Source organism: Nuphar pumila, chromosome 17, assembly GCF_984573655.1.
Source record: "Nuphar pumila chromosome 17, dmNupPumi1.hap1.1, whole genome shotgun sequence".
Taxonomy (NCBI): domain Eukaryota; kingdom Viridiplantae; phylum Streptophyta; class Magnoliopsida; order Nymphaeales; family Nymphaeaceae; genus Nuphar; species Nuphar pumila.
In genome coordinates, this window is record NC_143265.1 from 1750816 (window position 1) to 1767077 (window position 16262).

Here is a 16262-nt window from a genome sequence, read left to right on the forward strand (position 1 = left end):
GTATTTTTATAGATATGCGTGAGAGGAGTGAGAATAGACATAAAGAAAGCGTGAAGCTATATACGAATTTAGAGTGAGATAAGAGTGGACATAAAGGACAAAAAAACTTGATGTTAGATATGAGATGAATGACATAAAGTAAAGTCATAATTGTCATGAGTTGATGTTTGCTTAAAGGACATGAATCTCGATTGGAGGGAGTTCATAGTTTTTGAAAAAGATTAATTAATTCAAAATGTGTAAAGGAGTCAAGGTCACGGATGGAGGCTCAATTCGGATGAGATAGAGAGAGAGAGAGAAAAAGACGGTACTAATAGTACTCATGAGAAGAACATATAATAGTTAAAAAAAACGAAGGACAAGTTGTCGAGAATGAGTTCTTATAATAATTTTTCATAAAAAGTGTGAAAAGATGATAGGACAAAAAGTAGATTGTACTTGAGATATGATATAAAAGATGACATAAAGCATTAAATAGTAAAACTGTACGTGAAATATGAAAGACTTAAACTTTAAAAAAGGTGGTGAATGATGACAAAAAACTAGTAAGAAAAGCAAACACTCGATTTTGACACAAATTTGTAAACCAAGATTGCACATAAAGTGGTTTTTATCGTTTTTACTTGTTATTCTTTGGTTAAGATAAATTTTGTCAAGTATAGATTATATTTTAATATTTTGTAAAGGTGAACTCGAGTAGACTAATCTTTCTAAATTTTAATTAGTTATGTGAGTTGATTTTATAAATCACTTAATTTACATATCCCTAATTCTCTCCTAATTCTTATAAAGTCTTCATTTTTTAAAGGTTTAGTGAAAATGTCTGCTAATTGTTTATTTGTGGGTATAAATTTCAGTTTGATTATATTGTTTAAGACTTGTTTTCTTAGAAAGTGGTGTCTAATTTGAATGTGTTAAGTTCGAGAGTGTAAAATAGGATTTTTTGATAAATTTATAGCACTTGTGTTATCACATAAAATAGTTGTATTTTCGAATTTCAAACCAAAATCTTTCAAAGTTTGTTTCATCCAGATGACCTGTGTACATGCTAAGCTAGCAGCTATGTATTCAGCTTCAGTAGTTGATAATGATACACAGTTTTGTTTCTTACTGAACCATGAAACTAGAGAGTGCCCTAGCATATGACATGTTCCACTTGTGCTTTTTCTGTCAGATTTACTTCCAGCAAAGTCAGCATCACTGTATGAGATTAAATCAAATGTAGATGATTTTGAATAAAATAACCCAAAATCAACTGTGTCTTTCAGGTATCTCATTATTCTTTTTACAGCTTTAAGATGTGATTCTTTTGGATTTGACTGAAATCTAGCACACAAGCAGACACTGAACATGATATCTGGACGGCTAGCAGTTAAATAAAGTAGTGATCCTATCATACCTCTGTATAACTTTGTATCCACAACCTTACCATCTTCATCTCTATCCAATACAGTAGTTGTGCTCATAGGAGTAGTTTTTGAAGCAGTTGAGTTCATGTTGAACCTCTTCAAAAATTCATGAGCATATTTAGATTGGTTGATGAAGACTCCATCCTTGGTTTGCTTAACATGCAGTCCAAGAAAGTAGGTGAGTTCTCCCATCATGCTCATTTCGAATTCTTTCTGCATAGACTTAAAAAAATCTTCACAGAGAGTGTTGTTAGTAGATCCAAAGATGATATCGTCCACATAGATTTAAACGATTAGGGTATGATTATTCACTATTTTCACAAATAGAGTAGAATCTGCTTTGCCTACAGAAAAACCAGTTTTTAATAAAAAGGTTTTAAGTCTGTCATACCAAGCACGAGGTGCTTGTTTTAATCCATATAAGGCACGTTTTAGTTTGAAAACATGATCTGAAAATTGTTCATTTTCAAATCCTGAAGGTTGTTTTACATATACTTATTCATTTATAAAACCATTTAGAAATGTACTTTTAACATCCATTTGATACAATTTGAAATCCATATAGCTTGCATATGCTAAAAGCATTCTTGAAATTGAAATTAAAATTTTTGAAATAAGATAGAAGAATGAATTGAAATAGAGATGGAGGAAAGACATTTGAGATGACTTGGAGTTTTGAGAAAGAATTTTGAAAAATATGATGCAATTTTATCCTAAATGATGAATGAATTTAAAGAATCTTGAAATTGGATTTGAAAATCTTATTTTATTCTTTAAATGAATTAAAATAAGATTGAAGATATAATACATCATTTACTATGGTCATTGAATGTATTATATAATAATCATATTTAAATTCAAAGTGAAGAATAAAACATATTTTGGTGCTTTTATAGAGTTTAAAATGAAATTAACTCTCAATATATCCTGACTATGGCCATTGATATATGTATTAAATTAATTTTAAACTAAACTCTGATAAAAGAGGAAAATATGATGAATTTTGAAAAGGATCCAGTGTGGATCCAGTGTTATCCCATAAAAGATGAGAATCCTAAGTTTTGTTCACATCCTGACTATGGCCATTGATGTAAATCATCAACTTAGGATTAATTACCTCTTACGAAATGGTGCACGTGCCATTCGTGTTCTCATTTGTGAATTTTTAGAAAATAAAGGAGAATAATGAAACAAATATTATTTACATGCTCATTCATTCTATCTAAAGCTGGAAATATAAATTCTCATTTAAGACCTAACTTATTACAACATATAAAATTGAATTTACAATTCCAAACAATGACATTTTCCACATATTCCCTGCAAAACACCTGATTAGTATGAAAATGGAGAAAAATTGCACATATCATATGGATATCAATAAAAAAAATGCTCACATGCCAAGGTATTTAAGATCTAAAGTGTGGAAAGATGAAAATGATATATATCTATGTATATATATACATGCATATATATATATATATATATATATATATAAATGTATATAGGTGGAATGCTGAATGTGAAGGGACTGTGTAGGCAAATGGTAGCACACAGCTGTTGAGAGTTGTGTATGTGCTGGGGAGGTGATGACAGGGTGTGTGCTTGACCGGTAGTAAGAGGTTATTATAATTATGGGCATTGGAAGTGATATACTGTAATGGAAGGAATTTGGGATATACATTAGGTAGGCTGATATAGGAATGTCATGGGTGCAACTATATGGGAGGGGTTGTTGTGCAAACAACAACTTTGCTACAGATATTTTTGTGGGTGTTGTTGTGAACATCACAGCCGATAAGGGGTTCTGTGGAGGCTGGTATGTAGTGCCTATATATATATATATAAAATGAGCTGCAGAAGATAGGCTGGTAGTAAGGGTACTACCTGTTAGGGGATAATGGGTGATGTGCACAGTGAGTAGGTGGTATCTAGAGAAGGTGGAACCGGCTACCACAACATTGGCGTCTGTCGTAGGTACTAGGAGAAAACCACAATAGTGTGTTGGTATTGTGGGGGGTGCAACAATACTTGATCATGGTTGTGGATGCTCAAAAGAAGAACCGCGTCAGTGCGCTAGCATTGATGTAGGTACATGATAGCTGTAGCAGTAATATATCTGCAAATACTGGAGGTGTGTTACTGTCCCTTTTAGTTTGTTATTCTCTAGCATAAACAGGTATGCATGAATCTCCATATGGTAGTTGTCCATGGTTTACTTGTGAGGATGCAATGTGGTGGAGGAATTAATCCTGATGGGAAGATCCAATGCTATTGTGTATAGTAACATTAAAGGAATCATGTTTAACAAACCATTGCTAACCAACTACTAGGATGAAGATGCTACACTCATGCAGAAATTACCCTTACTGTATAAATTAACCTAACATGCTTAAGCCATAGAAAAAAAATACTTCTGAACTGGAACCTACTGACTCCAAGAGTTGGAATAACTTATTCCACAAATGCAGCAAATGTATGGAGAATAGGCTACGGTGCAAGTGTGAATGTACAGGTATTATTACTGTGCAAGATGTGCAGCTTATTCCAACAAATATTCACCCTGGCCTATCATGAGTTGATGTATAAAGACAACAGCAATCAGAGCACTAGAATAGCATTAAGGTTGGCCCTGTCATCCTAAAAAAAAAATATTATATAGAGACATTACAAATCCAAGTGAAATAGGAAAAAAAATAGAAATAACAAAATCTGTATGAGGTAATAACACAGATGGGAAAACGTGACAATAAATCTTTCAAAAGAAATATACATATTACAACTAAAATATCAACAGTTCACTGAGAGAGAAATTACTCAGACCCCTAGGATCGAAGCAAAGGAATTAATTTCTCTATGATCCTGTGGAGTGCAGGAGCAGCAGAACCACATTTTTGGTCAGCAAAACAGGATCGGCCATTTTCAGCAGCCTTACAAAGTAGCAAAACCAATGGGATCTTTCCCAGGAAAGGTACATGCCTTTTTATGCACATTTCAGTAGTACCACCACTGCTACTATAAAAAAACTTCAGTGCACGCAAAGAGAGAAGTAACTCTAGTGCTTTTTCTTTGATGTAGCTAAGAGTTGACGGTGTGATGTCCTCCTCACTACCATCTTCTACAATTTTTGCAAACTTAAAATCTGAAAGCAACTGCTGGATGCCACTCATGTTCTCAACCACACCCAAAACTAGAATTCCCATCTTGTTACATAAACTTATCTCCTTACGGACATTACTGGAAATAATATTGCAGGTAGTATGAGAGTTCCTAAGTAATGGTATGATGATAATGAAGCACCTTTAGCAAGGGAACTGTGAAAACAATGATGGATGAGGAATGTAATTTGCAGACATAATGAGGATGTTATGTGCTGGGTGACAGATGCTCAAGACTTGGAGCTTTCCATTAGCATTAGTGAGAGAGGCTACTATGTGACTGTGAAAGCTTTTACCAGCTTTCTTTTAGCATTGTGCTTCTGCTATGGCAAAGAAGATGACTAAGAGTTGCTAAAGTAGCAAACAGGAATGTAATATAACTTTGATTTAACCCTTGAGAATAGCCTAACGAGCTGTGGATCGATGATTTAACTGGCAACCGTGAGATAAATATGAGTACAGGGAATCAACTCTGCTAATGAAGAGAGTAGTTACTTTATTAAGTTAATACTAATACCCTCTAATGCCAATTGATCGATGGCTGCTTGATGCTAATATCCCAAGCACAAATTGAGCACATCAAAGACAGATAAAAAAAAATGAGTGAAATATGTTATCTCTAACAACACAAATCCCCTTCCTGGACTTTACAACAGTGATCCTATTTAACCAACACAATGCTATGAGCATGGTAGATCAAGAACATGATATCAAATGCATAAAAAAATGTTAGTGATAAGAGAGCAAACATACATGATGAGATTGCAAGAGCTAGCAGAGAATATCTGCGTTAAAATGTGACAATGAGTGAGAGAGAAAAGAGTATGCCGATAATAAAAATAAAAAATAAAGCGCAATAAGAGAAGGTCTACCCAGACAAGTGTACCAGCTATGAGGTTAATTGATATTTGTCCCCTTTGCTTGTTTTTTTTTTTTAGAAGGAGCCGACATCTCATTTTTTTTTATTGCCAAAGGGAACATTATCGGCACTATTACCATGATTTCTCATATTTAGCCCATTCTGCAGGGATTTTCTGGTACTTACCTTTAGCAAACCAAGAGACAAATGTGCCACTCAATTTGGGATCCACTGGTTTAAGATGCCTTTCTGGCAGTTCATCTTCTGATGACACTTTCAGATAGAGGAATGAGAGCCTTAGATTCCAGTATAGATGAATCTACCCTTGGAATAGCTCTCTTAGCTAAGATACATTCATGAAAAGCCATCTCAAAATACATGGATATTCAACATTAGAAAAGACATTCTCTCGTGGTCGTCGGCCTTACCATTTGGTCACCGCTGGCGAAAGCCATCCCCAGCAACAAATCTGAAGATCTATAAAAAAATTATCAGAGCATACTTACCTCTCGTTGGTGGCATTGGGTGTCGTTGGGCTGCATCACCGGGGGGAGGTGACCTTCGTCGGTGCAGGTTGCCATACGATGACGTGGGCGACATGGCTTTCGGTTTTAATAGAAATCGAAAGGCCTCCCTTAACTATGTTGGTAACCCGGGCCAAACCGGGTATTCCGATCTGGTGGCGGGTTTGATCCAAACCCATTTTGGGTGTATCGGGTATGCTGGTATATCGGGTCAATCCGAGTTTGGGTCTGATTCTGAGAGATTTGGATTTATATTGAGACTCGATCCACCAAAGTGACCCGGATCCTGTTTGAACAGGGTTCGATCCAGGTCCTGTTTGGACCAGGTCTACCTTGGATCTTGTATAGATCGGGTTCGCTTTGGGTACTGCTTGAACTGGGTCTGACCTGGGTACTGTTAGGATTGGGTCCAGGTTTAGTCTAGATTTGATTTCCTAGATCCAACCCAGATCTTGTAATTGAACAGATCTGGGTCTAGATTGGGTTTTGGGATCCAATCCGAGACTCGACCATTATGGGTTTGAATCCAGATTGGCTCTGGACCAAGGATATCTGACTCAGGATCTATTATAACTGGATCTGGATATGAATTGGATCAAGTCTGATCTGAAATAGAGTCTAGGTACTATTTACACCTGAACTGAATCAATGATCAATACGACTCTTTTCAGGACCAGTTTAGAGTCATTTTTGATCGGTTCCTTTTAGTTTTTCACCGGTTTTGAGATATAGAGATAGTTTTCATGAATCCATAAAAAGACATGAATTTTCTTATTTAGTTATAGGGTTTTATGAGCTTTTGTTTATATTTTTCATCGGTTCAGACCCTTAGATAACCGATTTAGGATCGTTTTAGACCGATTTGAGGTATTTTTAGATTGGTTCCACCTTGAGGACCCTAGGTTTTACCCATATGAGTATATTTTTGTTATTTTTCATGCTTTATAATTGTCTAATGTTAAGAAAGCATGACTTATGCATGTGTTTTATGTAGGTTAAGTTATGCATAATATTTTTATGCATGAATTATAATTAAATTCATGACATTTTATCATTAAAATTAGTTTATGCATATAAGTTAAAGTATAAACTTGTATTTTGACGATATAATATATATTTTGTCATGAATATACATGCATTAACGTGTGTGCATGGGCATGCTTCATAATACGAATATGATTTTGTTAAAAAATCTTGATTGACCGACTCATGCAATCACCAAAGTGATTTGAGTTGCGTTGATTAAAGTTGATATTATGATTGTGTGCGACTTTATAAAACAATAATTCTATCCAAAGGTAGGTCGTTGTGTTCCAAATTCGTACAGGGCGTAATAGTAGATGTGTATTACAGCCCATAAAGCATGTTTGTACCCAAAGATACATTGTTGAATTGCCTTTTGTTACATATTCTGCTAGTTTCATCAACTGAAGTCAATTCCTTGTGAATTGAATAGATGGATCAACTATGAGTATTGTCGTTTCTACCAAAGTGGAATAATAATAACTCAACTATATTTGTCTCGGAAAAAGTGAATAATAAGGAGTCTCACATTTACCTTTTCAATATGAATCTCGTATAGAGTGATTTATCTCTCACTCATACAAAAAAAAATAATCATTATGAAGGTTGTCTATGAGAAGTGGAAGCGCTTAAAAGGATATCCATGAGAATTGGAGGTGTTCAAATAATCTTAGCATGTTGCTTTTGCAATCGCGAGTGACTCAGAATATTTGAGGTATCATCTCACACTACAGGACAATGAAGGAATTTCTAAAATTTATTGGGACATAAATTATTGATTTTATACAAGATTTTATCTTAGGCCACATGTATTATAAGCTTTATTATGGATCTTTGTATAGTGGACTCTATTGAGAGACTACTAAAGATCTTTTGTAATAATAAAGCAGTTGTGTCCTTCTCAAATAATAACAAGAGTTCAACCTCGTGTTGACACATGAAGTTAAAATACTGTATTATTAAAGAAAAGACTGAGAATCATTTGATATGTATTGATACAATTGGTACAAAGAAAATGATTATGAATTCTGTTACTAAAAAGCTAGCACCGAGATTATATTCCCAACATGTAAAGGGGATAAGTCTTTTTTATTCTTTCTTTTGTATGACAATACATTATGTGATCATATTTGTAAAAATCAATTAATTCTCTATAGCTTTGTGTATTATTGATTTTGCATAAAGGATCTCTCATTTGGTTAGAGAGAATATCAAAATAACAATATTAAATGACTAATAGAATGGGTTGGAGACCAACCTATTCATAAATGTAATCTTAGCATGATAAAGCACTAAAAATGAATTATATTGTAGTATATAAAAATATGATATTTCATAAAGAAGTATTCATCTCCATGACTCATATGATTCATTCTTGTGATACATGATAGCATGTGAACCCACATGAAGAATTAAATTAAAATAATGGTATAAACCTCGATTTAGTACATTTTTAGTGTCAATGAGTTAAGTGGGAGAATGTTGGACATGTTGGATCTGGGTCCAACCCATAGGATGACCCGGTTTGACACTACGGTAAGTGAGCAGTTAGTGGGTGTTAGTGGGGTGGAGGTTACGTGAAGGTGGAGAGACCACATTCAGTAACTACCCCTTATCTTCCATTATAAAAGGAGGGGTTGGACTGCATGATGAGAGCAATCATAAGGAGCAGCCAACAACCTATTGCTCACATTCTAGAAGTTTCAGTTTGGGTTCAGGGTTCTACTCACCATCGACTTGAAGGCCTGGGCTCATCGTGGGCATCGATAGGCTGAGGAGAACGTCGAGCATCTGCATGTCGCATCATAGCGTCTACCGATACTTATTCACAATTTGGTTTTGATTTTGCAAATATGCCAACACGATGGTGATGAAATATAAATAGTAATTTGATTACATACATTATGGCTACTATATCTCTAAAGAGTGAATTCCAAAGCAACAAGTTATAAGTAAAAAAATACAAAGAAAAAAGAAAAAGTAGGGTAAGTTGATGCTCCAGTAATTATAGTGGGTGCTACTCCAGGTTACCAGAGTAAGAAGTGTGAGGGCAGATCGTACGAAACGCTGGGTGACATTAGCAATGTTACAGTGAGGGCAGATATAGGTGACATTAACACTGCAGCCAGAATAGTTAATCCCACCCCCTTTGTTGTAGCTCAGTTCAAGCGGGACACAGCTAAGACGCGATTAATGATTCCGGCTGCAATGTCACCCAACGTTTTATATGATCAACTTTAGAGAAGTGAAAGAGTAAAGTGATAAGCTATTGCTTTGTACTCCCCGTGGGCAGGGAGACCTCAAAGGGTTTAACAACTTGAGTTCAACCAATGTCAGTCATGGGAGGGTTTTTTCCTTGTATTATGAAAAAAAAGCAATTAAAGTGGTTAGAGCATAAAAAAAGTAAATAAAATTAAAAAACATTAAAATCATGTTTTAAAAAAAAAAACTAATTTCATATTAAAAAACACAAACTTTTCATTTTCTGAAAGCAAACTTTTCATAAAGTTTTGGAAGCATGAAAAAGAACTTGGCGTCACGCTTCCATCATTTTTTAAAAGCTTCCCGTTAATATGGTACTTTGTGGCAAAAGTTTTAAAGGGTAAAAAACCACCATACTTATTTTCATAAGAAATTGATTTTTTTAAACTAAAAAAACTAAATTTTACAAAATAAAAATAAAAAATTAAGAAATTTGATTTCCTGAAGATATTTACAAATATGTATGTTTTTATAGGCTAGTAAATTCCTCTTTTTTATGGAGATAACGCCCTTATATGCCACTATGCTACGGTGCAACCAAGCGAAACTTCAACTTACGTTACACAATAAGTTGTATAATAAAGTGGCCCCAAATGCTTCAAGTACCACACCCCATTCCCCACCTCGCAAAATTAATGGGCTCTACCGGCCCTTCCTGCTACACAGATTTTGAGTGGGTCTATAATTTGTTGCTATGGGGTTCATGGAATGCTGTCATGTGATTGCACTTATCTCGTTCAACGTTTTTCATATGAAAAATGTGATCACACCCATCCAAGGGAGTGATTTTTGCATGAAAGGGTCAACTTTTTCAAACTTGGTTCCCTTCTCGGCTCTTGAAACAAACGGGACCAGATTTTGATATGAGCTGTAGAAAAGTGGAGCTGGAGTGCCTCGTGAATAGAGATTCCCATGCAATGTGCAGGCGTACGGTGTCTTTGTTCTACTTCCTATCTTTTTCGTTACATGTGTATGTATAAAACCGTGACGGTCTTTTCCCCTCCCACTTCTTCATACGTGGGAAGAGGGAGAGGCCCCCACATTAATGAAGAATAACTCCCTTCTCCTCACATATGGAGAAGTGGGAAGAGAGGGGAGACCCTAATTATGAGAGGAGAGGTGAGAGAGACCCTCATAATGGAGAGCAGGTTGTGTGTTCCCCCGGAACATGGGGCCGTGTGTTCGGGGTCCGAATGAGCGCTACATTGGCGCTCATTCGGCTGTGTATGGAGGAATATCTTGGGTCCCAAGATATTCCTCCGTACACGATAGCCAAATCAGCGCCAACGTGGTGCTCATTTGGACCCCGGCGGGTCATGTGTTCGGGAGAGGGAGGGGTGGGGGGGCAACATACAACCTGCCCCCCTCATGGTGGGTCTTTATTAAACTCATGAGCCTCTTTCATTCCTTTCATTTTCTGAGAAAGGGAAAGGTGTTAGATAGAAGGAAGGAGAGAGGGAGTTCGGGAGAGGTTGAATCACCAAGGGAGAGCGACTAAGCCCTCACTTCCCCATTCTTTTACATTAGGAGAGAGAGAGACTCTTTGTCTCACCTCCGGCATCATCAACACCACTTGAGAAAAATAAAAAGAGGGTGGGCACCATCTATCCTAGCCACCAGCAACCTCAGGGTTGCTGCCAATGATGCCAAGAGGAAGAGTGGGGGATGGGGGACAGAAGGCATTCCTCAATCTTTGTTTGGCACTATCGCCATAAAGAGGAGTGAGGCAAGGGGTGGTACCCATGCCTCAGCCATTGGCAACCATGTGATTGCCGACAACCCTCAGCCAAGAGAGAGGGAGAGAGAGAGGCCATGAGCAGAGGTCGTGGCCTTTATCTAAAGGCCACAAACCAACTCCATCTGGGTCTAAACTGTTTGGGTGCAATCGAGACCGGGTCTAGTGGATCTACGCTCAAAGCAACTTGATCTGAGTATGACCCAGACCGAGTATGGTCGAAACTATATATATATATATATATATATATATATATATATATATATATATATATATATATATATATATATATATATATATATATATATATAGAAAATCGACATAACAACTATCTCAATTTTCTATCTCAAACTAATACAAACAGTGGGTTTAGGCCCAATTCGGATCAAACTAGACTAAATCAAGTTTGGGTCCAGTTTAGACCAAACCCAAACTGGATCAGAGTTGGGTCCATTTAAAATGAGTATGATTCAGTTTATACTAAACTGGATCTAAATCCAGTTTGATTAACATGTGTATAAGACAAATACTGGATCATTGTCTCGGGTCTAATTGGGATTCGAACTTGACTAGATTGGATCTAGATCAAGTTTGATTAACCTGTATATGAGACAGAGATCACAGACTGGATCTTTGTCTCAAGTATACTTTGGATTTAAACAAGACCATAATCTAGATCCAGTCTATTTAATTTAAAATAGAATCAGGGATTGAACCCTTTTAGGTTCAATTTAAGCTAAACCCAAACCAAGCTAGGTTTGGGTTAGATTCAATGTATTCAAGAATATATGTGTGTGTGTGTGTGTGTGTGTGTGAGAGAGAAAGAGAGAGGGTGGGGTTGGATTTGAACTCCCAAGCTCTCACATGTAGGGAATTACCCATAACCATTTAGCCATTATGGTTTATTTAGTTAAGAATAACAAACAAATTATACATATACCTATTTTGGGGTTTTACTTGTATGATTTAGATCCGATCTAGATCAGATCCTGAATAGTAAATCAGACTCAGAGGGTCAGGTAGATCCCTCACAATTCTGTTATCCAGATCCAGGCCCGCTTGAGAGGTAAAATTGATTGTTTTGCCCTAGTTTTTGCCTACTTTTATAAAATAGGCATATAACTCTTCACCTCGAACTCGGAATCGAGTGTGGTTTAGTGCATTGGAATCATGATGCAGAGAAAAAATTGTCAGTCCTATTTTTATGGTGAAACACCCAGCATGAAAAATGAGGTTTGATAAACCATCTTTGAGAGGGGTAGTTTGGTAATTTTATAAATAAAAGAAATGTCAGTTTGGTAAATTCAATGAATCTATATGTACTGAACAGATCCGACTACTTCGAGAGAGACTCGACTACAGGGTGAAGGATAAATTCTTATATTCGATGTAAGATAACATTTGCAAATAACTCCCTAGATAATAAGATGCAAGCTTGTTCATAAATGCATCTTGTTATGTGATTTCATGTCCTTTAAAAGTATATGTGAGCTGATTATTTCATATATGCAAATATATCAACTGAATTACGTGATTAAGAATAAGAATCTATAGTTTTAATGCTTCCAATGAGATGCATGTAGATTATGATACATATTACATGTTTATCCTAATATTTGATCATGCTATGAAAATATTAGCAGATGATATGATTCATGCCATGATTGTACTTGTTGTAGAAATGAGGATAATGGTTTGACACATGTAATATGTTGCGGGAAAAAGAAAAGGAATACTAGGTTTTGAGAAAGGGAGGTAAGTTTGAGATTTATTAGAATATAGCTTATTCTCAGAATGGCATGCTTATACCGTGGGGGTACTGTAACACCCTGAGATTTGTAACTCTTGAAAGATACGTAAAAAAATTGAAATTTTCTTTTTCTTTTAAAGGAAATAGCAGAAAATGTTTTAATCTTTGGTTCAAAACCTCGGGTGGATTACATTCTACAAACCACAAATTAAATAACGACATAATTAATTTCAAACAAGCATTATATACACGTTCCTTTACACAAGGTCCAGATAAATAAATATTTAGGATTAAAATTTAAAACAAATCCTAAAATAATCCTGAGATCTTGAAAATTTGAATTTTTTTATACCACTCATGTCAAATATCCATTGTTGTGCAAAGTGTCTTTTACCTGAACCTGTATTTTTTCAGAACACGGGGTCAGACTTATGACAACTTGGTAAGTAATTACCAATTACAAGTAACTTAAGATATCAAACCGTATTTAGGAATCATGATTTAACTCTACTTATGCAATTCAAATTCAGGTCATAAACATAAGCATAAATGTATTCAGTATCATACAAATAACAACATTGCCCACTGTTTTGCAAGTAGGTATTCAAATTTTAGGGCTTTTGTTTTAATATTTATTAACCTTGTGGGTACTCATAGACCACTAATCATCGTATAGCCGAGACCATATGGGAGTTTATTATGCCACGTGTATTTTAATTATCCCAAATGACTAGTGTACGGATTCCAAAGAGAACAGTTTGCAACCAGGAGAATTCCCCTAAGAGTCACTGTAACGTTGCTTTAGATGCATCATGAAACTTTTACAAAAGTTGGGGCAGTCATTTACCTTGATCTCTAAAACCTACGAGTGACAAGAGACTCATAGAAATCTATCACTCCCAAAAATATTTTTACATGTCACTCGAGGCTTGTACCACCTACCCTTTTCAAGGTAAGCTACAACTATATTATGTCATTTTTCATTAGGTTTTTCAATTTATTCAATGTTGTTGTGTATATACAAGTAATTCGCCTATGAAGGCAAAAAATCACTTTAAATTTATGTGTAAGCATAATTCATTTAACAACTAGTACAAAAAAAAAATTAGTACAATGATATTTTTCAACAACAATCACATGTTAAGCATTCATCAACATGCTTCATAACAATAAATGTTGCTCGAACCTTTGTCATAGCCGGACTAGAATAATTCATTTCATAAACAATAATTTCAAGCATTTTAATTCAAGGCCTGTAGGGTTTCATTAAACCTTAATCTTATTATTGAACAACAATCTTTATAACAAGCATTCAAGGAATACTAACCTAAATTGATGTTTGCAAACAATATTTAATGTATGTAAACATGGTTCAAAACATTCAAACATGGATCAAGGTATACATACTAATATGAATTAATGCATGCAAACATAATTCACATCTATAATTTTGATACAAGTATCAATAATATATTTAACATTTTAAATTACAAGCTTTTGGTATAATAACTTACATTGATTTCTGACATTTTGAGATAAAACAAAAGATCACAACATTTTTTATTTATTCTAGTAAAAAATTTATTATATTAGATTATATTTTTCTATTAAATTTTGGATAATATCTGCCTTATAAAAACCAAAGAAGATCTTTTTTAAAAATATCTAAAAACTATTTTAAAATAATTTTAATTATTTAAATTTTTTTATAGAGTTTCCTCTGTAATAACTCAAATGTTTGAAAAAGGTCTCGAAATTGAATTCGAGTTGTAAAAATTTTGACATGACTTTGCTTCACAAATATTTTTATAGAGGTTTTTTAAAAAAATTGATTCAAATATCTAAAAATGATTTTATGTTTTTTTACAGAATCCCCTTTATAAAAATAAAAAATTTCTAAAATACTTACAAATTTTTTGATATAATTTCTACTAAAATAATTCAAAATTTTCAAAATATCTGAAATTTTTTGCTAGAATTCTGATTCTAATAATTCAAAAATTAAAAAATCTTTAAAAAAAATTTGCTAGAACTTTTGCTATAATGACTATTTTTCAAAAATCTTTAGAATTTTTTTTTGAGAACGACTGCTATGTAATTTTAAATACTTAAAATATTTACAAAAATTTTAACAGAACTTCCCCTGCATAGAAGTTCTAGAGAAAAGTCTTACGAGTTCTAGGAGAATAATAGAAGGTTCTACAAACACAAATTAGGCTTTAAAACAAGGATATGAGTTCTAACCTAGTTTATGAAGATTTGAGAAATGCTTCCGCAACACTTTCAGAATTTCTACTAACTTAAGCAGAACTTCTATTGGAAGCATTCCAGAGGCTGATTCTGGCCTGTCAAGACTCCTTCGAGAGAATGAAGACCACCTGTGAAGAGAGGGAAGATGCTAGAAGGGTTTTTCAGATTTTTTTTGAGTTTTGACAAAGGTTGGAGTTGGAAAAATTAGAGAGAAGGGCTTGGGTTAGAAAGAAAAATGGATGTTTTTTAGGAGAGAGAGAGAGAGAGAGATCTAAAGAGAGAAAGTGGAGGAAATAAAACATGGTAGAGAGAGGGGGTATTTATAGGGGGAGAGGAGGTACCCCCCCTGTGGACCTCACACCCTACTGAGTGTCCCATTTTCAGAGAGAGAGGTGATGACTCACCCCTCTCTGCCAAGTGTTGGCAAGAGAGATAATGAGTGTCACCTCTCCTCTGTGGGGGTAACACATCAAATCTATGGTTTTGGAAAACCATGTTTGCCCATACATCCCACACATAGAATACATCAAACTATAAATTTAAATTGAATTGAATTTAATAGAATAGTCCTCATTTAAGCAACAAGTTTCCCAAAGCAATAAACTCCCAACTCTATCTAAATCTGGTCCACCAAAAACATAACCCTCGATCCCTCCAGCAGTTGGTCCCTCCATCACTGTGCATCAGTACTTGAAAAAACTTTTTTAAAATAAGGTAATAATCGAAGTTCTCGTATGAGACTTTCACGAAATCCAACAGTAAAGAATATAACATGAATCAAATCAAATATAAGTTTAAGAGGGCTCAATCAAACTTTATATATTCTGAACACGCTTACAATATAAGTAGTTCAATTCAAACAACCAATAATTTCATGCTAAATTAATCATTTAGGGATGCATGAATCAATGCAATATACCCAGATGACTTTTTAATTTTAATTATCAAGTATTGCTTTTGGATGCATGCCCCTACTAAAATGCAGTGCATTTAAGTTCTCACTTGTATAAAACTCGCAGATACTCAAAACAAGTTAAATTCTCGAGGTTCAAGGCAGTTTTCAGTATTATCTTAATATACAATTTATATTTTATTGACTTAGTCCTCCACATGTCTCTCGACTGATGTCAGGAATCAACACCATCAATCAAAACATTAGGAATCAATACCTAATGCCAAGACGACAAGAAAATCAATATCCATTTAGGACACTTGCTCAATATACCAATAACTGCAATTGAGTCTAACAACACCACCCTTAGACAAAGTAGCGAGAGTTCTCTACAATTGTG

The 16262-nt window shown here is 34.8% G+C and overlaps 1 pseudogene; it reads right to left on the reverse strand.

Annotated features, from left to right (window-relative positions):
• Positions 1–4234: 4234 nt before the first annotated feature.
• On the reverse strand, positions 4235–4612 carry LOC149811328 (cytosolic Fe-S cluster assembly factor NBP35 pseudogene; annotated as a pseudogene).
• Between the last annotated feature and the right edge of the window lie 11650 nt (positions 4613–16262).